The sequence below is a fragment of the Myotis nattereri genome (genome assembly GCF_964212035.1).
Source record: "Myotis nattereri genome assembly, chromosome: 7".
Classification (NCBI taxonomy): domain Eukaryota; kingdom Metazoa; phylum Chordata; class Mammalia; order Chiroptera; family Vespertilionidae; genus Myotis; species Myotis nattereri.
This window is the reverse complement of record NC_138082.1, coordinates 81,233,726-81,254,178: the sequence shown is the minus strand read 5'-3', so window position 1 is coordinate 81,254,178 and position 20,453 is coordinate 81,233,726. Positions and strand designations below refer to the sequence as shown.

At 37.0% G+C, this 20,453-nt stretch overlaps 1 protein-coding gene and 1 pseudogene across 2 annotated transcripts in view; one reads left to right on the top strand and one right to left on the bottom strand.

Annotated features, from left to right (window-relative positions):
• Window positions 1-20,453, bottom strand: part of DPP10 (dipeptidyl peptidase like 10) — a 1,372,039-nt gene that overhangs the window by 756,819 nt on the left and 594,767 nt on the right. The window lies entirely within an intron of this gene.
• On the top strand, window positions 12,978-13,579 carry LOC308522359 (density-regulated protein-like; annotated as a pseudogene). The gene has a single exon. The product of its transcript is annotated as a density-regulated protein-like (transcript).

Sequence of the window (20,453 nt, the reverse complement as noted above, 5' to 3'; positions counted from 1 at the left end):
TCATAGTTTGTGTGTTTCTAGGTCTTACTCTATTTTATTTAGTTTGTCTAAATTTTTGGCAAACTTTTGTTACAGAATTTTATAATTATTTTTTTTCTGGAAGGTCAGTAGTTATATCCCCACTTTCACTTGACTATTTTTGGTCAGTCTGCTAAAGATTTACCAATAGTGTTGATCTTTTTAAAGAACCAATATTTGGTTTCATTGATTTTTCTGTTATTTTCTTTATCTGTATTTCATTTACTTCTACTTGAATATGTATATTTTTACTTCCCTATGGTTGTCTTGGGTTGAGTTTGCTCTTCTTTTTCTAGTTTGTTAAAGTGGAGTTTAAGTTTAGATGATGTGTGTGTTTTTTAATGTATGTGTTCTTTGCTATAAGTTTTTTTCTGAAAGCTGCATTTCATAAATTTTGGTATGTAGTGTTTTTGTTTTGGTTAATCAAAGTATCTCCTTATTTTTCTTGTGATTCTTCTTTGACCCACTAGCTATTAAAGAGTGTATTGTTTAGTTTCCACATACACTAGTATGTGAATTTTCCACATTTCCATCATTTTTTGGTTTTCTAATTTCATTCTATTGTTGTCAGAGATCATGCTTTGTATGATTCAATATATTTAAATTTTCTGAAACTCATTTAGTGACCTAACATATAGTCTAACCTGAAGAATATTCCACATGGGCTTGAGAAAAATGTGTATTCTGGTGTTGTGGGTGGAGTGTCCTATACATTTCTGGTGTGTCTAGTTGGCTTGTAATGTGCTCAGGTCCTATATTCCCTTGCTGAGCATCTCTTTGTCTATCTATTGTTCAAATTTGGGTTGAATTCTCTAAGTATTATTATTGAACTATTTGTTCCTTCACTTCTGTCAGTATTTGCTACATGTACTTTGGGGCTCTGTTTCTAGATCCATATATGTTTTATAATTGTTAGATCTTCCTGAAGAATTGACCCTTTAACATTTATATAATGACCTTTTTTTTTTTTTTTTTAAATATATTTTATTGATTTTTTTCCAGAGAGGAAGGGAGAGAGATAGAGAGTTAGAAACATCGATGAGAGAGAAACATCGATCAGCTGCCTCCTGCACATCTCCTACTGGGGATATGCCTGCAACCCAGGTACATGCCCTTGACCGGAATCGAACCCGGGACCCTTCAGTCCGCAGGCCGACGCTCTATCCACTGAGCCAAACCGGTTTCGGCAATGACCTTTTTTTAACATTTATATAATGATGTTGATTACTTCCTATACTAAAATTGATTTTGTCTAAAATTAGTATAGACACTCTTTTAATTGTTTACATGAAATATATTGTTATATACTTCTACTTTCAACTTACTTTATTTTTAAATCTAAATGCAACTCTTGTAGTTAGCATATAGTTTGATTATGTTTTATTATGTGTTTTTTAATCTCTGATTTTTATTTATTTTTTTAAAATATATTTTATTGACTTTCTACAGAGAGGAAGGGAGAGAGATAGAGAGTTAGAAACATCGATGAGAGAGAGAAACATCGATCAGCTGCCTCCTGCACATCTCTCACTGGGGATGTGCCTGCAACCCAGGTACATGCCCTTGACCGGAATCGAACCTGGGACCTTTCAACCCATAGTCCGACGCTCTATCCACTGAGCCAAACCGGTTTCGGCTAATCTCTGATTTTTAAAAAATATTTTTTAATTATTTAAGAGAGAAAGAGAGTGGGAGAGAGAGATAGAAACATCAATGATGACAGAAAATCATTGATTGGCTGACTCCTGCATGCCTCATACTGGGAATCAAGCCCACCACCAGGGCATGTGCCCTGACCAGGAATCAAACCATGACCTCCTGAGCCATGCCGGCCATGCTAATCTCTCTTTTTTTTTTTTTAATTGGTGAATTTACTCTTTCATATTTAATGTAATTACTACTGATAAACGACTTATTTCTCCCAGTTTTATATTTATTTTCCACATATCTTTTCTATTTTTATTCCTCAATTTCTCTATTACTGTCTTCTCTTGTGTTAAACACGTCTTTTTAGTATACCATTTTCATTCTCTATTGTGTCTTTTACCATATACTTAAAAATATTTTTTATTGATTTTCAGAGAGAGAGAAAAGAAAGAGTGAAAGAGAAACATCTGTGTGAGAGCATAACATCCATTGGCTGCCTCCTGAACACCCAGGCTTGTGTCCTGACCAGGAATTGTACCAGCAGCCTTTTGTTGCATGGGATGTTGCACAAGCAACTGAGCCACACTGGCCAGGGATACCATATACTCGTGAGTTATTTTCCTAGTGGCTTCCCTGGAAATTACAATTCACAATCTAGTTTGGACAAAGATCAACTTAATTTCAATAGCATACAAAACTTTGGTCTCATCATGCTCCTCTACCATCGTTGTGCAGTTATTATTATACATTAGATCCTTATAAATTTTGATTGATAATCACTTTTCTATGCTAGCTATTGTACTATAAGTCAGAAGAGTTACAAACAATAAATGCGTTTATAATTTTAAAATTGCCTATTCATTAACTTTTACAAGGTCTTTAGTTTTTCATGTAGATTCAAGTTGTGTTTTTTTGTTTTTTTTCCATTTGTTTCCGTCTGAATGACTATTGCTATCCTTTTTCTGTAGGGTCAATGTATTAGTGAAAAACTATGTGTTTATATTTGGAATATCACATTTTCTTCTTTATTTTTGAAGCATAGTTTTGTCAGATGTAGAATTCTTGGTTAACAGGTTTATTTATTTCTTTAAACTTTAAACAGACTCATCATTTATTAAACAATACAGATAGGTTCCATTTTCTCATAAAGGTTTTGTGCTTTGCGTTGTTTTTTAACCCTGACAGTTAGGTGGAAATATAAAAATCTATCTGGTATGGAAGAAAATCCTGGGACATGCCTGGGATGCACTTAAACATTTGGAGTATTGAAATGGCTCATATCTACTTACAAAGATTAAAGATGTACTTTAGAATTATGGGAATATAAGCCATATTGCACTTTGCAAAGTAGATAAACACCCCTAAATTCAATCAGTAAAATTATACAATGAAAACGTATTCAGAGTAAGAGAAAAGAAGGTCCCATGTTAGGGTACTCTTTTTTTTTTTTATAATTTAGTACCTTGAATATGTCATCCCACTGTCTTCTGACCTAAGTGGTTTCTTATGAGAGGGCAGCTCTTAAGGTTACTGGGGATCCCTTGTACCTGGTAAAATACTCCTTTCTTACTGCTTCCAAGATTTTTTTTTTGCCTTTGGCTTTTGACAGTTTGATTATAATATCTTAGTGTGGATCTCTTTAGGATTATTTTATTTGGGGTGTGTTGAGCTTCCTAAAAAGTCAAATACATTTCTGTCAACCATTTCTGGTCCCTTAAGATTCAAATGGAGCTGAAAAATTCCTATGGCCTAATGCTATGGCAGCCATCTGAAGGTTGTAGTGCAATGCATGACTCGCGTGTTCGTGGCAGTGCTGGTGTAAACAAAGCTACTGTGTGGCCATCGTATAAACGTATACACATACAACTATGTACAGTGCACATTACTTTAAATGATAATAAACAGCTATTACCGGACTATATGCTTACTATACTACATTTGTTATTATTATTTTAGAGTAAACTCTTCCTACTTATAAAAGTTTGCCTTAAAACAGTATTCTGTGTTATGCTGGCAAAAGCCTCATACATACCGTGTTGACCGTAACTCTCCATTGAATCCTTTTCTCTTGTACATGATTTAATATTGCATTGATTTGTCCTGTAACATACTGTACAGGCTTGTATCTTAGAAGCAGAAGGCTAGACCACATGGCAAAAGTGTGTCATAAGCTATGCCATCCAGGTTTGTGTAAATTCACTATATGATGTGAAAAAGTACCAACATCACTTAACGATGCATTTCTCAGAGTGTGTCCCATTGTTAAGCAGTGCAAGACTGTATGTAGGTTGATACTTTTCATCTAGTGTGGAAAGATTTGATATTTCTTCTAATATTGTTTCTCCTTTTTAATTTTTCTCCTATTTTTCAGGGACTCACATTATGGAATTTTAGTATGTGTGCAGTGTCTTCGGCACCACCAATCACTTTTCTTTCTGTTCCCAGGCTTTGTAAGCTCAATTGACCTATATTCATGTCTGCTGATTTTTTCTGCCTGCTCAGATCTGCTTGTTGAGTGCCTTGAGTGAGTTTTTATTCCAGTTGTACTTTTCAGCTCCAGAATTTCTATTTTATTCTTTTTTTTTTTTTTTTACAATTTCTATTTCTTTAATGATGTTCTCTATTTGGTAAGACATTGTTCCTTTTCTGCTTTAGGCATGCTTTCCTGTAGCCCTTTGAAAACATTTAGAATCGTTGATTCAAAGGATTTAGCGACTAATGTCATTGTCTGAGATTTTAAGAAGGACTGTTTATATTAATTATTCTTTTCCTATGGATGAGCCATCCCTTCTTGTTTATTTGCATATCTAATGCTTTTTGTTGTTGTTGAAAACTGTACATTTTAAGTATGATAATGTGGCAACTATGGAATTCAGATACATTCCCTTCCCTGGGGTTTATTGTTAGCACTTGTTATAGTAGTTGTTTTGCTTGTTTAGTGACTTTTCTAAAGTAATCTTAGAAAGTTTGTAATCTTTGTCATGAGAAATGATAGTGGTCAGTTAGTGATTGGACAAAGCTTTCCTTTAAAAGCTTTTATCCCCCCAAACATCTCATTCTCTAATCTGTTATCCCAAGCATTTGATTAGTCTGTTGTTAGCCCCAGCTGTTGCTCATTGCCCCAGGCAACAGTGAATAAATATATTTGCCTGAGACATTTTTTTAAAATATTTTTTTTTTTATTGATTTCGGAGAGGGAGGGAGTGGGAGAGAGAGATAGAAACATCAGTGATGAGAGAGAATCACCACTGGGCTGCCTCCTGCACGCCCCCTAATGGGGACAAGGCCACAACCTGGGCATGTGTCCTTGACTGGCATCAAACTCAGGACCCTCAGTCCACAGGCTGACACTCTATGCCCTGAGCCAGACCACCTAGGGCTGCCTGCGACATGTTTGACAAATGCCTATTTGATAGCCACAGGGAGAGTTCTGAGTTATGAGAGATACAGGAAAGTCTTTTGAGCTGGTCCTCCAGAGCTACCAGCCAGGTCAAACAGCTGTCACAGTTCTTGATGAATGGGGTCTATTCTGCTCCCTCCAGTACTGATACCTGTCCTGGAAATACAAGGTGTCTTTTTTCGTGCCACCACTAACCTGAGGGGTGAGGGGTGAAGGATGAGACCAGGGCAAATGAGAGCACACAGAGCTCACTGTCCTTGCCAAGGCTCATTTGGGTTCCTTGATTAAGGGTTCAGGATTTCTGCAGGATCTTGGTTAGTTTATAGTATCCTGAAAAAATTAAATTCAGATAGCTTTTACCATCTTTTTTTTTATTATTTTTATGCATAAGTGGCATTTTGGAGTTTTGTCCTTTGCCAATTTAGTTCGGTTAGAAATTTCTTTGGGAAAAAGTCATTCTATAGACTTATTTGAATTCTGATGTGGTGGTTAACATGAATGCAATCTGAGAGCTGAGACAATCCTCATTCCTTTCTAGTTTTCTCATAACTAGTCTTTTATTTTTATGATTTCTGGCTCATTATTTCCCTAGCCTCCTCTGAAAAAGATTTGAGATAACTTACATATGTCCATATGTCACTCAAAATTTTATTAAAAAAATAACTTAGAAAAAGGGAACCATCAAAGCCAAATTGTCATTTGAAACCAGAAGAATGCAGAAATGGCCCATGCAATGCACATGACATCCAGGGCGGTTTGGAAAACGGAGTATACCAGACTGACTGGAATACAAGATTCAGATGTGCAGTGCTTTCGACATGAAACAGAATAACATGATTTTCTGTTACTGGAGAAATATAAATTACAATTGAGAAAAGTAATGGCTTTATGTCAAATTTGTATAGTCTAAAAGTTAAAAATTATTTATAGCATATTGTTTCACTTCTCATAACCATAGCACTACAAAGTCAGCAAATAGTACCTCCAGTGCATTGATGAGGACAAAGAATGGAAAACTGTGAGCGGATAGTTTGGTGGTGAAATAGAAACCAGAGCTAGCTATCCGTAGTCTGATACACAATGCTTCCTCAAGCTTGGTAAGAAAATAAGCAATTAAGAGTGCACATATGATGTTTGCATAAATGAACACAGTGAATGTCAAGCATGTAATAAATATTCATTAATGTTACTACTCATGCTCTTTGCTGCCCAACTTCATAATAATTATCATAATTTCTATCACACTAAAGTTAATGAGTTATGAAGTGGCTTTAAAATATAATTTAAAAAATATATAATGTGTTATATCTGTGCTATATAAATTGTATTGCTCATTCCTTTGACATGTATTGATCATGTATTAAAACTTCTTGATCTAATAATTTTTGGATCCAGTCCTCCATTTTCTCATTAAAAGACTAAAATATTTATTAAACATATTTTTAATGGTTAGAGATAAAAGTGGAAAATGCATATCTCTCTGACTTTAATTTACTGTGGGCAACTGGGGGAAATGGAAAACTTCAAGTACACCATATACATCTTACTGATTTATTGGCCTCAGGAAGATGACTTTCCTTATCTGGGCTGGCCAATGACAGGCAGGCTGGAGCTAAGCAGTTGAGAAAATGAAAAAAAGTGAAGAGAAGCTGTGATGGATAGAATTTTAGATATCTCGGGAATATTCAAGTGAAGAGATACAATAGCCATGACACAGATGTCATAAGAAAATTATGCACACAGAGGCAATTACTTTTGTCAAGGCACAGAGCAAAAGGTGGGCATAGTAGGTGAGGGAACAATTCATGAAGGGTGGGAGACTGAAAAGGATGGTGAGTGAGAAGTCATATTTGGGTAAGTTGGTGGGAAGTTGTGCGAGAATTGAGAAATTTATTGGGAACTTGTAGGAGATATTGTGAAATGTGAGGTTCAGCAAGAAATACTCTAGCCTCTCTTAATTAACTGATATCTATAATATACTTTAGTTTTATATTTTATAATCTGAGAAACTTATTGTTTTTTATTCTATCTTATTTGGGAGATAAAAGTGAGTGTTTATTTTCAAATCTAATATTTCTTCTTTATTAATCTACTGCTAAGTTGTCAAGGTTGCTGCCCTTCTTTACATTGAATGTGTCTATGAATCACATGGATCACTGTTATTTTACAACATTTAGATTCTTTAAAACAATTAAGGAGGAAAATATTATAGTTTTACTGATTTAAAAGCATGAAAGAGAGGTGCTTAATATTTGATCGGAAATAATTTTTACTAATGTAAATATGCCCATAAGGAATTTTTTTCTGAAGTCTAGAAACATTGAGACTAGAGAGAATACACACATTCTCAATCACAATGTAATAGTGATTAATATAGTGAAAATTTACTTAAATATTTAAGTATTGCTGGCAAAGAACAATGGCATTATGAAAGGACTTGAAAGAGTACAATGTACTGTATATGTATTTGTACAAGTCAGATAAGTGGTTAAAAGAATTTAGAGCATAAAACATTTCATTTATTCAATATTAACGTAATAGTCACCTATTTATTTAGACTATTTAAAAAGTTTCAATGTGTTCTGTGGATCAAAGATTATTTTAATTGCTCAATAAACATGTTACTAGTATTAAAATAGTTAATTCTCAAATGTTTATAAATAACAAAATTTAAAAATAACATAGAGGGACATGTCTTCAACTTTGGTTTTTGAATATCATCAGATTGAATGAAGATAGGATCCTTGATGTTGTTTTGCTGATGAAGCTTATATAATAAAAACAAAATTAAAATGTAAATATGGTCACAGGATTTTTAAAAAAATTCCAGTTATTAAAAAGGCAATTCTGTTTTTTAAAAAGGAAACATGAAAAGAAAGTATAAACTAAAATAATTAAAAATTTATGTATAGTAGATAGTATTGAAAATAACTGGGGAAATAATAATGATAAACAGTTCCTCAACAAATAGAGTGTCATGAGATGTTTAAGTTAATTGCATCTGGATGCCTCTTTCTCTCTATAACATTTTTGGACAATTCAATGTTTTTGTCCTCAGGCTTTACAGGCATTTGCTCATGTCTCCTATAGCAAAATCAGTTACTACTGCCAAGCATTGATTATTCAAGTTTCAATCTAAGGTGGATTCTCTGGTTGGAAATTACAAACTATTCTCACCCATACTTACTTAGGATGACTATAAGGTAGGATAGTGAGAAGCTAGGAAAATTCCTGGCCAAGTGGAATGGGGAAACTGACACAGAGAATTGAACAAGGCCACGCAATGTAAACAAGTTACAGGCAGCTAGTGAATCACATGACCTACCCCCCCAACCAAGGCACTTGAGAGCAAACACATGATACCTCCCCACTCTAACCAGAGAATACAGAGCTTAAATCACCCTAGTTGGGGAGATAGAGAACAGAAACCCACTTAATACCATTTTTTCCGGCCAAACCCAAGGACAAATGAATTCAGGGAACAAATACCAAAAACCCGATTAGAGCCAGACAGACCCAAGATAAAAGTAAAACAGCAAAGAATAATCCCAAACTCCCCTATATGCTCATTTTACTTCATCAGCATATTAAATACACACCCGCAAAGCTGATGAATGTTCTGCTGAAAACTTCCTCTAAGATTCTCACCTACAGAAGGGAAATAAACCCTCAGGACAAAAGATACCAGCTCAGGCTAGTTCTAGAGCATGCCCATGCCCCTTGTCGGGCATGAACGTTTTACTTCCTACTAAACTCTATGGGTCCCCTCATATGAGACTGTAACCAGGGAAGCAGCAGGCAGCAGGAGCTCATCCCAGGCTTACCCACTGACCTGTCTCCTAGGCCCCCTTTTGCTCTGACTCTCCAGTGAGCTCACAGCAGCTTCTCCTGGACTCACTTCTGCCCTGTAACATGTCTAGGGAGCCAAAGCAATGCACCACCTTGGCTCTCTCCTGTTGCTTCTTCTAAATCTTCCCGTTGTTTCATTTTAATAAACATACTCTCAAAATCACCTAGACTCATATTGTGAAATCTTTCCTAAATGAAGTCAAGAACCCAAACACTGTAGGCCTGCAGGAGGCAGACCCTCTCCAGGCCAGTTCTTGTCTGGTGACAACTTCATGGAGCCAGTGCAGGCCTGATTGGGTATAGCATACATAAGGGTCCTCCAGAGAGAGATTTTATTATTTCCTCTCCTGAGCTGAGCACCCTGCTTTGGGGCATGTTAAAAATGCCCACCGGGTGAGGAGAGTGGGCATCTATTTAAGTTTTTAAGTTTCCAAGAAATTAAATGGTATGGTTTTGAGGAGTTATCATTATTTCATTAGATAGAAATGTATGTCTTTTTAAACCAGAGTTGGATTCTCATTGCTTTAAAACAATATTATTTGTGAAAATGATGGTCTTACAAATGGAAACAATTTTAAGTTCATTATGCCTTGGTTAATTGCTAGGACCTTCAGTTATGTTTTTATCTCACTAAAATGTCTATCGTTATTACTTCTACATGAAAACATCTAGTGAATCCAAAATCAGCAATGTTTGAACTTGTTTGACATTAAGCAAACTACACATATGTGCACACTTAGAAACTGTCTCTCAGCACACGCCAAATGTGTCTCCTGTGCAAACGCAAACTCAAGAATCAGTAAAACAAAATTAAACAAAAACCATGAAGTCACCACATTTATAAGTTTATATTATCATCTGGGTCCTTTATCTGGTTTAAATATATTTTTTGATGACAGAAACAATGAAGAGGAAGAACTGTGATATACAAAGTATATCAAACCAAATAAAAGCCAATGTTTTAAATATTTTCTCCACAAATTTTAAATTAAAAAAAAATTTGCTAATAAAATGTAGTTTAGTTTGGATTTTCTTTAGTTTCTTTTTATTATTCTGGTTGAATTGCTAGTGAGTTTTGATATGATCGTAAGACATGTAGGAAAGAAAGAGAAAAAAAATCAAGAACTTGGTTAATATTACCAATTGACTGGTCAATCCCTGAACAATTGACAGTTCACTATCTTACCTTTGATAGTCATATATGATAGATGTTAGCCACCTGTGAACTTATGCATTTATGAAACTTTGTGTGCCTTCTATGCAAGAAGACATTTTAAACAATAGCCACCAAAATTGTTAATGTTTGTATGTCTACATATTGCGATAAAGAAATTTATAAATAACAGCTTAGCAAAAGCTTGACTTCTTATGTGATAGTGGAAAGTTAGTTTATTAAAAGCTAATCAACAAACATTTTCAAATAAATATGATATTTTTGAGATTCATGTGATTATACACCATTTTTCTAGTATTCAAAGCTACCTAGGTCAGTCATATAAGTTCACATTAAAATTTAAAGAGGAAACAATGGACAATAAAATTTTCCCTATCTGCACAGGAGGTATCAGTTAGAGGCTCTCATGAAAATAGTTTGGCCCTCAGAACTTTTTAAATGAATAATTCTAATTAGTTTGGCTAGAAAAGCTTAAAAGTGTTGCAGAGCCATTGAGCCAAGGAAACCCGTTCTGCCTCTGTGCTGTAAGTGTAAGTTTGGGGTCAAAACATACTCCTCAGTGAAGTAACTCAACATATGTCATATCTGAAATAAACTATTAAAATGATGAAATTATTTAATATGCAAAACATAATAAGTCCAAGTGTTTTAAATGAAACATTAATGAGAGTCTAGTGAATTAAACAGAGCCCCTGATTATTAGGTTCAAATTCAAAATATTCCACAAGACCATGGTATGGAGTGAGAAGAGGAATCATGCTATCCATAGGAGAATATTACCATGGGCAGATATTATAGAATAGATATGGCGTGAATCAAAATTCATGCTCTTTTTGCTACAACATAGTTTCTTCATAAAGAAAAGAATAATTAGCGTGAAAAACAGCTTAATTTGAGAAAAGGAGGTAGGAGCTTCCTAATGACAGCTCTGCTGCTAGAAAACCAAGCAGGAGAACGGCCTACGGAGCCAGGAAGCTCATGGCCTCATTGTGTACAAGGGGCACGACCTATTTATATAAGATGCTTTCTTAACACACACCATTACTCAAAGTCATAGCAAATACTCATGTGAAAATGATGAAGAATAAGGTCAGGAAGCTATTTCCAAGTATGTGGACACTGTAGATTTATAACTCTTGTTAAAATTCTTGAGGCAGCAAGGGTGTGACCTAGAAAGGTACACTGCATGGAAGAAACAGAGGGAAGGAGCTCCACTTTGATTAAAAAAAAAAAAGGGAAAAAGTAAAGAAGAGACAAAAACGGCGCTGTTACTATGAAACACGTTTAAAGAATATGGCTTGTTAATACTTGACGGCAGAGATTCCTAAGTTAGTATCTTTATTAGGCCATAAAAAATTACTGAGCTGGAGATCTTACCTACCTTATCCTACCACAAAAGCAATATCGTGTGGTTAGAAAGAATAATGAGCAATCAGCCTCTCCTGTTTGAATGCAGGCTAAACTCAAAGCAAGAAACTAAGGATTATTCCTCTCATCTGTCACAAGTGCCAGATACTGGAAATCATATTAGTGGGAGCAGACCAGTTTTCCCTGAAATTTACTTAGTGAAAAAAGATTGCATTAGTAAGTAATTTTGTTCCATTGGCCACATGATCACAAAATACAAAAAAGAGGAAGGATGATTATCTGCTTTAGACATGACTATCTAAAGTCTTCTCCTTTCCTCTTGGTTTATACAAAATTGTAACTAAATTTACTTAATTAAAAAAATCAAGTTAGTCCATTTTTATATCAAGTTGAAATTAAAACCTTTAAAAATATTTATTTATTTTTATAAAAACAGATATAAAAACAGAAAAAAAGATTCCAGCATCATCTATGTTTATATTTATACTAGAGGCCCAGTGCATGAAAATACATGCAGCGGGGGGGGGGTGGGGGGGGTTGTCCCTCAGCCCTGCCTGCCCCCTGTCACAGTCTGGGAGCCCTCAGAGGATGTCCTACTGATGGCTTAGGCCCACAGGCCTAAGCAACAATCTGTTCTCCCTCTGCAGGAGGTGACTGGATGATCAGGGGAAGGCGAGGCCCCCATCACGCCTCTGCTGCAGCCACTGCTGGCTGCCACGGCTGCCTAAGTCTTGGCCCTCGCAGCCACTGTGGCTTGCCTGAGCCTCCGGCCAGTCCTGGGAGCAGCAGCCACCATGCGCTGCTTGCCTGAGCCTCAGGCAGCCACTGTGGCTTTCTCCGGAAAGATGTCCGGAAGGACATCTGGAAGGACATCCATTCTAATTAGCATATTACCCTTTTATTAGCATAGATGGTCTTTGAATACTTCATCAGATAAAATTTTGTAAGTATCATGTGGTTGAGTAACTGGAATTGGTGTTGTAAGACATTGCTTGAAAATTGCCCTGTAGACACTTGCTAATGGAAATGTGCATTTGTATGTTAGTAGAGTCTGGCACTATTAGCTATTGTACCCAATAAAATGTACTCTCTAGGACCCCAAGGTACCAAACAACCTAGGCAATACTAAGAAAATAATGGCCTAAAAATTAGCCATGCTCATGAAGTTAAGCACAAAATGATTTTTTTAAATGAACCTGACTTACAAGAGTAACAACCAAATTTCCTAATTTATGGGGGAAAAGGGTGCACACATAATTGTCCAGGTAATAAAACTACTGAAAAGGCCTTGCTTTCTGGTAGAAAAAATCATGTCATGCTTACCTTTTCTTATGGCCAGAATGCCTACAAACTCTCAGCAACACAGCTGTTTATTCTATATATTACCCTAAATATTAAAAAGTGATGTAGCAGAGATGGGCTCTCGGTGGCCCGGGCCAGAGAAGAGGAGGTGCAGGTGTCGTTATAGCTGGCGTTAGTGGCGGGGCGGAGGCGTGGTGGCTGTACGACCGCCGGGTTTGTGAGATGACTGCTGACATTTCTGCATCCGGGGGGCATGATGGCAAAGGAGACTCCAGGAGCAATACCAAGTTAGATGCAGATTACCCACTCCGGGGCCTTTACTGTGGAGTGCGTTCATTACCAACGGAGTACTGTGGCTATATGCCTGATTTTCCTAAATGTAGACAGTGGCTAGAGAAGAATTTTCCAAGTGAGTTTGCAAAACTTACAGTAAAAAATTCACCCAAACAAGAAGCTGGAATTAGTGAAGGTCAAGGACCAGCAGGAGAAGAGGGAGAGAAGAAAAACAAAAGAGAGGTGGAAAGGATCAAATAAAACAAACAAAAAAAGAAGACCGTACCACAACGGTTATGAGAGCCAAAATTCCCAGAGCAAAGAAGAAATGTGTAACAAGAGTGGGGGGCCTTGCAACTTTTGAAATTGATCTTAAAGAAGCACAAAGATTTTTGGCTCAAAAATTCTCCTGTGGTGCCTCAGTGACAGGGGGGGATGAGATCATCATTCAGGGAGACTTTACAGGCAACATCATTGATGTCATTCAGGAAAAATGGCCAGAGGGGGATGATGATAGCATGGCAGATCTTGGAGAAGTGAAGAAGTGATTTTGAAAATTTGTCTGTATTGAATGGCCCTGAACTGAGAGTTGATATGGCCAAAGGGGGAGAGGTCTTTTGAAAAAATAAAAATATTTATCCTACAGGAAAACCGTGGACCACCCTCGTGTTTGGCATTTTCACTGTTCTATACAAGGCTGCTTATGTTTGTTTTTGTTGTTGTTGTTTTTTGCCAAAGTTTGATAAACAGGAGAGACTGTCATGCTTATGCATGAATAGGATTTTGTTAAATAAAAGATTTTGGTCACTTGGTCCTGACTTCTCTTTCTGTCTTTTAAACTTTTTATTTTTGGAAGAACACTGTAGACTTTTTGTGGGAAGTTTATTTTGGGTGGTGATTTAATCTGGTTTGAAGCTGAGTGACATTTTAAAGAATTGTAATTGGGCTTCTTCCTCAGGCATAATTATCTCCTTGCTTTTTCGGCGTGATAGTTCTGAGATGCCTGAGCCTCTAATAGATTTGTGGTTGAATGGGCTTCATTGTTACCAACCAAGTCCACTTTGTGGGCCCATAAACCTACTGTTGGTTGCAGTTGTTCAAGCTATTCTGAATATTATTCATCAAGTATATGACAAGCCTTAAAACCAACTGCACTGTTTGACCCAGTAAACCACTTCTTTGACATTATCTTAAAGGTATGTCATTAAGATGTTGCTCCTACTATCAAAAACATTGCAAATGAGATAAATGAACAATTGGGAGATGGTTAAAGAAATGATGGTGTGTCATATAGTAGACTATTACACCTAAATTTTAAAATATTTTCCAAGAGTACTTGGAAACATGTTTAATAATGTTAAGTAGGGGGCAAACCCCAATCTGTTTTATTAATTGTCATCGTTCTGAGAGGAAGGCCATTTACAGAGGTTGGGAGTTCTTGTTTTGGCTATCTGAGTGTAAAATCCTGCTAACCAGTTGCAGATATTATAAACCTGTGTTCAATATATTGTCTGGGAAATAGCAACTGAAACATGTTTTTCTCACAAGAGAAACTGACCATTATAATGAATGCACTAAACAAATTTAAGCTTTTGTTTTTATAAAGGTCTTAAGCCAGGTGCTACAAGTGGAAGACTGGTGGTATTTTAATTGTTAAAGATTCTTTTAATAAATTTAGAACCTATTGTTTATTGCCATGCAAATTACAATCTTGAATGTTTTTATAAATAATTAAAATCTTAGAATGTGTAGTAAAGATGTAAATTTAAAAAAAGGAAATTCTGCATTAACTGTGAATTTTACTAAATATTATTATCTGATGAAGCAAATTCATCCCTCAAGACCATGTGGTATGTCTTATGTATGCTGTTGGTGCTAGAAGATGTCTGTATGCCTATGTCAACACATGTGACTTCATGTAAAGGTTCTTAATGTTCAGAGTTCTTGGCAAATGCAGTTTCAATCCATATATAGCCAGCAGTGGATGTTACTGCAGGAAAATGCAGGATTAAAATTGTCCTTGTGTAAAAAAAAAAAAGGTGATGTAACAAATCACTTCATTATTATTACTTTATACCATTAATTACCATTTTTGTTATCATTGTTTAAGAATTATTTTCTCTGAAGTGAAATCTTAATGATTTATCTGTTCAAAACTATTCAGTAGATTTGTACGTCCTGTAGGATAAATCTGAGATTCTTGGCATGGCATACAAATCTCTTCAATAACTTGCCCATTACTTTTTTGTCCATCATTTTCTACTTCTTTCCTAAAAACTTACACTCTAGGAAAACCACAAAACTTATAGTTGTCAAGCATGTGTGTTTTCACATGTTTTATGATATTGTACATGCCGTTTGTTCCATATGCTCTACTTTCTCCATGCATGTTACAAAGAAACATCTTCTGGCCTTCTCTGACTCCTCCAAGTAGATCTATGAATTATTATTTATCCTGCACTTTCACTGAATCTACTTTATGCCTCATATATAACTTGTATATCACATATATGCACCCTATATAATAAAAGTGCAGTATGTAAATTGTCCCCTCAACCAGAGTTCTTCTGAGAGTTCGGCCAGGGGGTTGGCCAGCCAGGAGAAGGGACGGAGGCCCTGGCCAGTGGCACTGGCAGGCAGCCGAGGGAAGGAGGGAGGGAGGCCCTGGCCAGCAGCAGCAGGAGGCTGGGGGAAGGGAGGGAGTATCCGGCAGCCACTAGGGACCCTAGCAGTGCACAAATTTTGTGCACTGGGCCTCTAGTATATATACTTAAAAACTTTGATAATCTAATCCACAGTATCTTGCTCAGTAAAGCAGCATAGACATTAAAAAAGATGAGAAGAGCTTTGATTAAAGAGACATGGATTGAAGTTAAAAATAAAATTTATTGTAACTGGATAACTTTGAGCATGGTATTCTTACTTCTCTGGGTTTCAGCTTCCTCGCTTGTAAGACAGTAACTCCATTATAGGGTTGTAACTATTAAATGCAATTACATATGTGATAATTAAAAAGAGTAACTGAAGTGCCATCAAAGGAATGGTGGCATCAGAGGTGCCCTTGGTCTCACCCTTGAAATTTCACGAATTTTAATAGCTATAACTTAACAAAGCATTCTCTGATCAACACAAACATACCTAAAAGATCTGCTCATTGAAACATCTAAAGTTGGGCAAAGTGGGAATGAACTGGAGAGTCAAGAAGAGAGAAAATCTGAGATGAGCCAGAGATCAGTTTGGCAACTGGGAGCTTACAGTGGGGCTCAGCCTGGGGAGGGGAGGAATTAGGTTGTGGCTGGCACTCTCTTCAGCTGGGAGGAGTAAATCAGTGGACATTCCTGCAGGAGTGGGCTATACAAGCTGTGACTGAGCCCAGAGACCTGGGCAAGCACACAGAGCCTTGCAACTGTGGTCTGAATTTCAAACAGAGAAACAAAGCCATGGAACCTGGTTACCCTGTAACCACCCAGAGCTCACCTCCCTTTGCTCTTGGTGTTGGGTTGTAGAAAACATTATCTGCAAACCTGAGAACTGATACTAGAGCATCATATTTTTCCCTAAGCAAAGGGTGCATACTGTGACTGGTCCTGTCGCCAGTGTGCAGGGTGGACCCCATAGAGATCTGAGGTTGCCAACAACAAAGAAGCCAGCCAGGATACCTCAGCCCCACATCCATGCATCATTACTACATTGATGGCAGCATCTGTCTGTGCAGGGCAGCAATGGAATTTTGCAGATTAGAGAATCATCACTGACTGCATTTTCTTGTGGGGTTGGTTCCCTGGGATGGGTGTGACCTAAGAGCACATACAAGGAAACCATCTACCCAAGGAACTAACTCCCCAAAGAGATCTGTATAGCTAGAGAAGTACAAGGGAGCTAAAAAATTGTGATTCAGCACCACCTAGTGAAAAAAAATAGATCTCTTGGTATTAATCTGCTAGAGAAATGCCACTTATACATAGATGCCCAGACAGAAAAGGAATTCATCAAATACCATGAATAATCCAGGTAGTGAGGCAGCTCAGAAAGAAAATGAAAAATCTCCAGGAAAAACAAAACAAAACACAAAAAATGTAAAGACATGTAAGTATGTGATATAAATAACTGAGAATTCAAGATTGTAATTCTTTAAAAAACTCAATGAAGTGCTAGAGAACACAGACAGGCAATTTAATGAGCTCAGATTACAAATCAACAAACAAAACGAGTATTTTACCAAAGAGACTGAAACTTTAAAAGGGAAACAAAAAGAAATTCTGGAGATGAAGAACTCAATAAAAGAGATAAAAAATGAGCTAATAAGATTAGGAAATAGATCAGATGGAGGAAAGGACTGATGCTATCAAAGAGAGAACTCTAGAAATGATGCAAAAGAAAGAAGGGAGAGACTTGAGCATAAACTAAAAAATAAAAGAACTCTACAAGAGTTCTAACTACATCAGAAAGAACAGTATAAGAATAATAAATAGCCCTGTCTGACTAGTTCAGTTGGTTAGAGCATTGTACTGGTATGACAAGGTTGTGGGTTCAATCCCCGGTCAGGCTACTCACAAGAATCAACCAATGAATACATAGATGAGCAGGTGGAACAACACATCAATGTTTATCTCTCTCTCTCAAATCAATAATTACTAGGTGTACCATTAATAACGCGGATTTTGTAATCAAAGACAACACGATAATTTCAAGAGAAACATCAAAAGTGCTTTATTCAAAGTAATGTCCATCACTAGCTACACATTTTCACCATCTTTCAGGTAATTTGTGGATACTGTCCCAATAGAACTTCTCTTGTTTTGAGGCAAACCATTCAGCGACCCAATTTTCCACTTCTTTTTACATTTTGAAGTGCTGCTCAGAAAGTGCGTGTGCCATTGATCGGAACAAGTGGTAATTTTAAGGAGCAAGTTCTCATGAATATGGCGGGTGGGTTCATACTTCCCAGGCAAGATCTTTTAACGTGTCTTTAACTGATTTTGAACTGTGTGATATGGTGCGTCATCATGAAGCAAAATTACTTTGCCATGTCTTCTGGCCCATTCTGGTCATTTCACAATCGAAGCATGGTTCAAATTGATTATTTGTTGCTGGTAGTGATCAGTATTAATGGTTTCACCTGGTTTTAGAAGCTCATACTACACCACACCTTCCTGATCCCACCAAATGCAGAGCATTGTCTTCTTTCCAAAGTGATTTGGCCTTACAGTCAATGTTGATGGTTGACCAGGATCAACCTATGATTTTGTGCGTTTGGGATTCTCAAAATAAATTCACTTTTCATTGCAGGCATAATTCGATGCAAAAAGACTCATGCTGTTGAAGCAACATTTTACTGATGACTTTTCAGTTTTCCATTTGTCTTTCATTCAGTTGATGTGGCACCCATTTTCCTTCCTATAAAATCTTTCCCATTACCTGTAAATGATCAGAAATTGTTTGCTGAGCAACGTTTAATCTTTCTGCAAGTTGTTTTTGAGTTTGACACGCATCTTCATCCGATAATGCTTGTCATTGTTGGTCTTCAAACTTTTTCAGTTGACCTGGATGTTCTTTGTCTTTCACATCGAAATCATCACTTTTAAAGCGTTTAAACCAGCGCTCACAAGTATTTTGAGATGGAGCATGTTCACCATACACTTCCTAAAGTATACGATAACTTTCAGCAACACTTCTCTTCAAAATAAAGTAATGAATTAAAACTTTCTGCGAATGCTCTTTTTTGGCAAGAAATTTGACATTTTTAAGTGTAAAAATATCTATGATGTTAACACCTTCATCAAATTTGACATATAAAGATTTGAAGCTTACTTTCAATACAACAAAATAGCATACATATCAAATCGCATATATATCAATATATGTGTAACTCCATCTATTGAAAAAAAATCCACATTATTAATTGGCACACCTAATAAAAATAAGAATAAGCATAAAATAAAAAGAAAAGAGGAGAAGGGAACAGAATACCTATTCAAATTAATAGTTGATGAGAACTTCCCAAACTGATGGAAAGAGCTAGACCTTTGAATTGAAGAAATGAACAGAATGCCTAATTATCTCAAACCAAAAAGGCCTTCTCCAAGGCACATTGTATAAAAACTTTGAACAAATACCAACAAAGAAAGAATTCTAAAGGCCAGGGAAAAAAGGAAAGTAATCTATAAAGGAAATCCCATTAGATTATCATTGGACTACTCAGCAGAAACTCAGTAAGATAGAAGACAGGGAAACCAAATATTCAATCTACTGAAAAAAAGAAAAAAAACAGCCAAGAATAATATATCCAGAAAAGTTATCCTTTATATATGAAGGAGAAATAGGCTTTTCCAGACATACAGAAGCTGAGGGAATTTACCACCAAAAGACATCCATTGCAGGAAATACTCAAGAGAGTTATTCTACCTAAAACAAAGAATAAAAGGTCACAAAATTATGAGTAAGACCACCAACAATTTTACAACATAAATAGGGGTAATTTGTGACAACAAATACATAAAAGGGGAGGGTGTAAAGGTCTGAATTTGCAAAGGAGGATGGAGACCACATGCATTCAAAAGAAAAAGGACCTCTTCATATATGAAACTTCATTTTACATAAAACCTAATGTTAACCACGCAAAACACAAAATAAAACTGAAACACATAGCTTAATAAAAGAGGATACAAAGAAAGTATGGAATACAACCAAACAAAAACAACAGATATACAAAGGATCATCTATATATATAAAACCCCAATATGCAAATAGACCGAATGGCAGAACAACCGAACAACTGGTCGCTATGACATGCGCTGACCACCAGGGGGCACACACAGAACATGGCAGGTGTTGGCAGCAGGCAGCAGAGCGCGGAATATGGTGGGCATGGGACATGGTGGGATGGTGGAGTAGGTAAGAGGGGGCTCCAGACCAAGGCGGGGCATCGGTCGCTGTCATCTGGGTGAGCCTTTGGCGGTTACTGAAAACTATTTGCTCCCGCTCACCGCAGTCCTGCCAGGCACTCTCAACTGCTGCCGTGCTGACCTGCTGATCACTCTACACCTTCAGCATGTGCGAGTGGCGGCTGCCGGCCTCAATCACCCCTCAGGGCTTCTCCACCTCCCCCTGCTCCTGAGGGGCAATCAGGGCAGCAGTTGCTGCTCACACCCTTGCTGGCGCCTGATGCCAGCCCTGATTGCTCGGCTCCGTCAGCGGGTGTGAGAAGGTGCGAGCAGCGGGAGTGGGGCTGCTGGCAGAGAGTGGACCAGGGGCCATGGTGGGAGGGACCAGGTGGGGGTGCAGAGGATGGGACAAGACCCACGCCTGTGCCCACCGCAGCCTCGCATCCCACAGTTCCTTTCAACGTGCACTGGGCCCCTCGTCATAGAATAATATCAAACACTATATGACACCAAATTCTATAATCTAGAAGAAATGCAT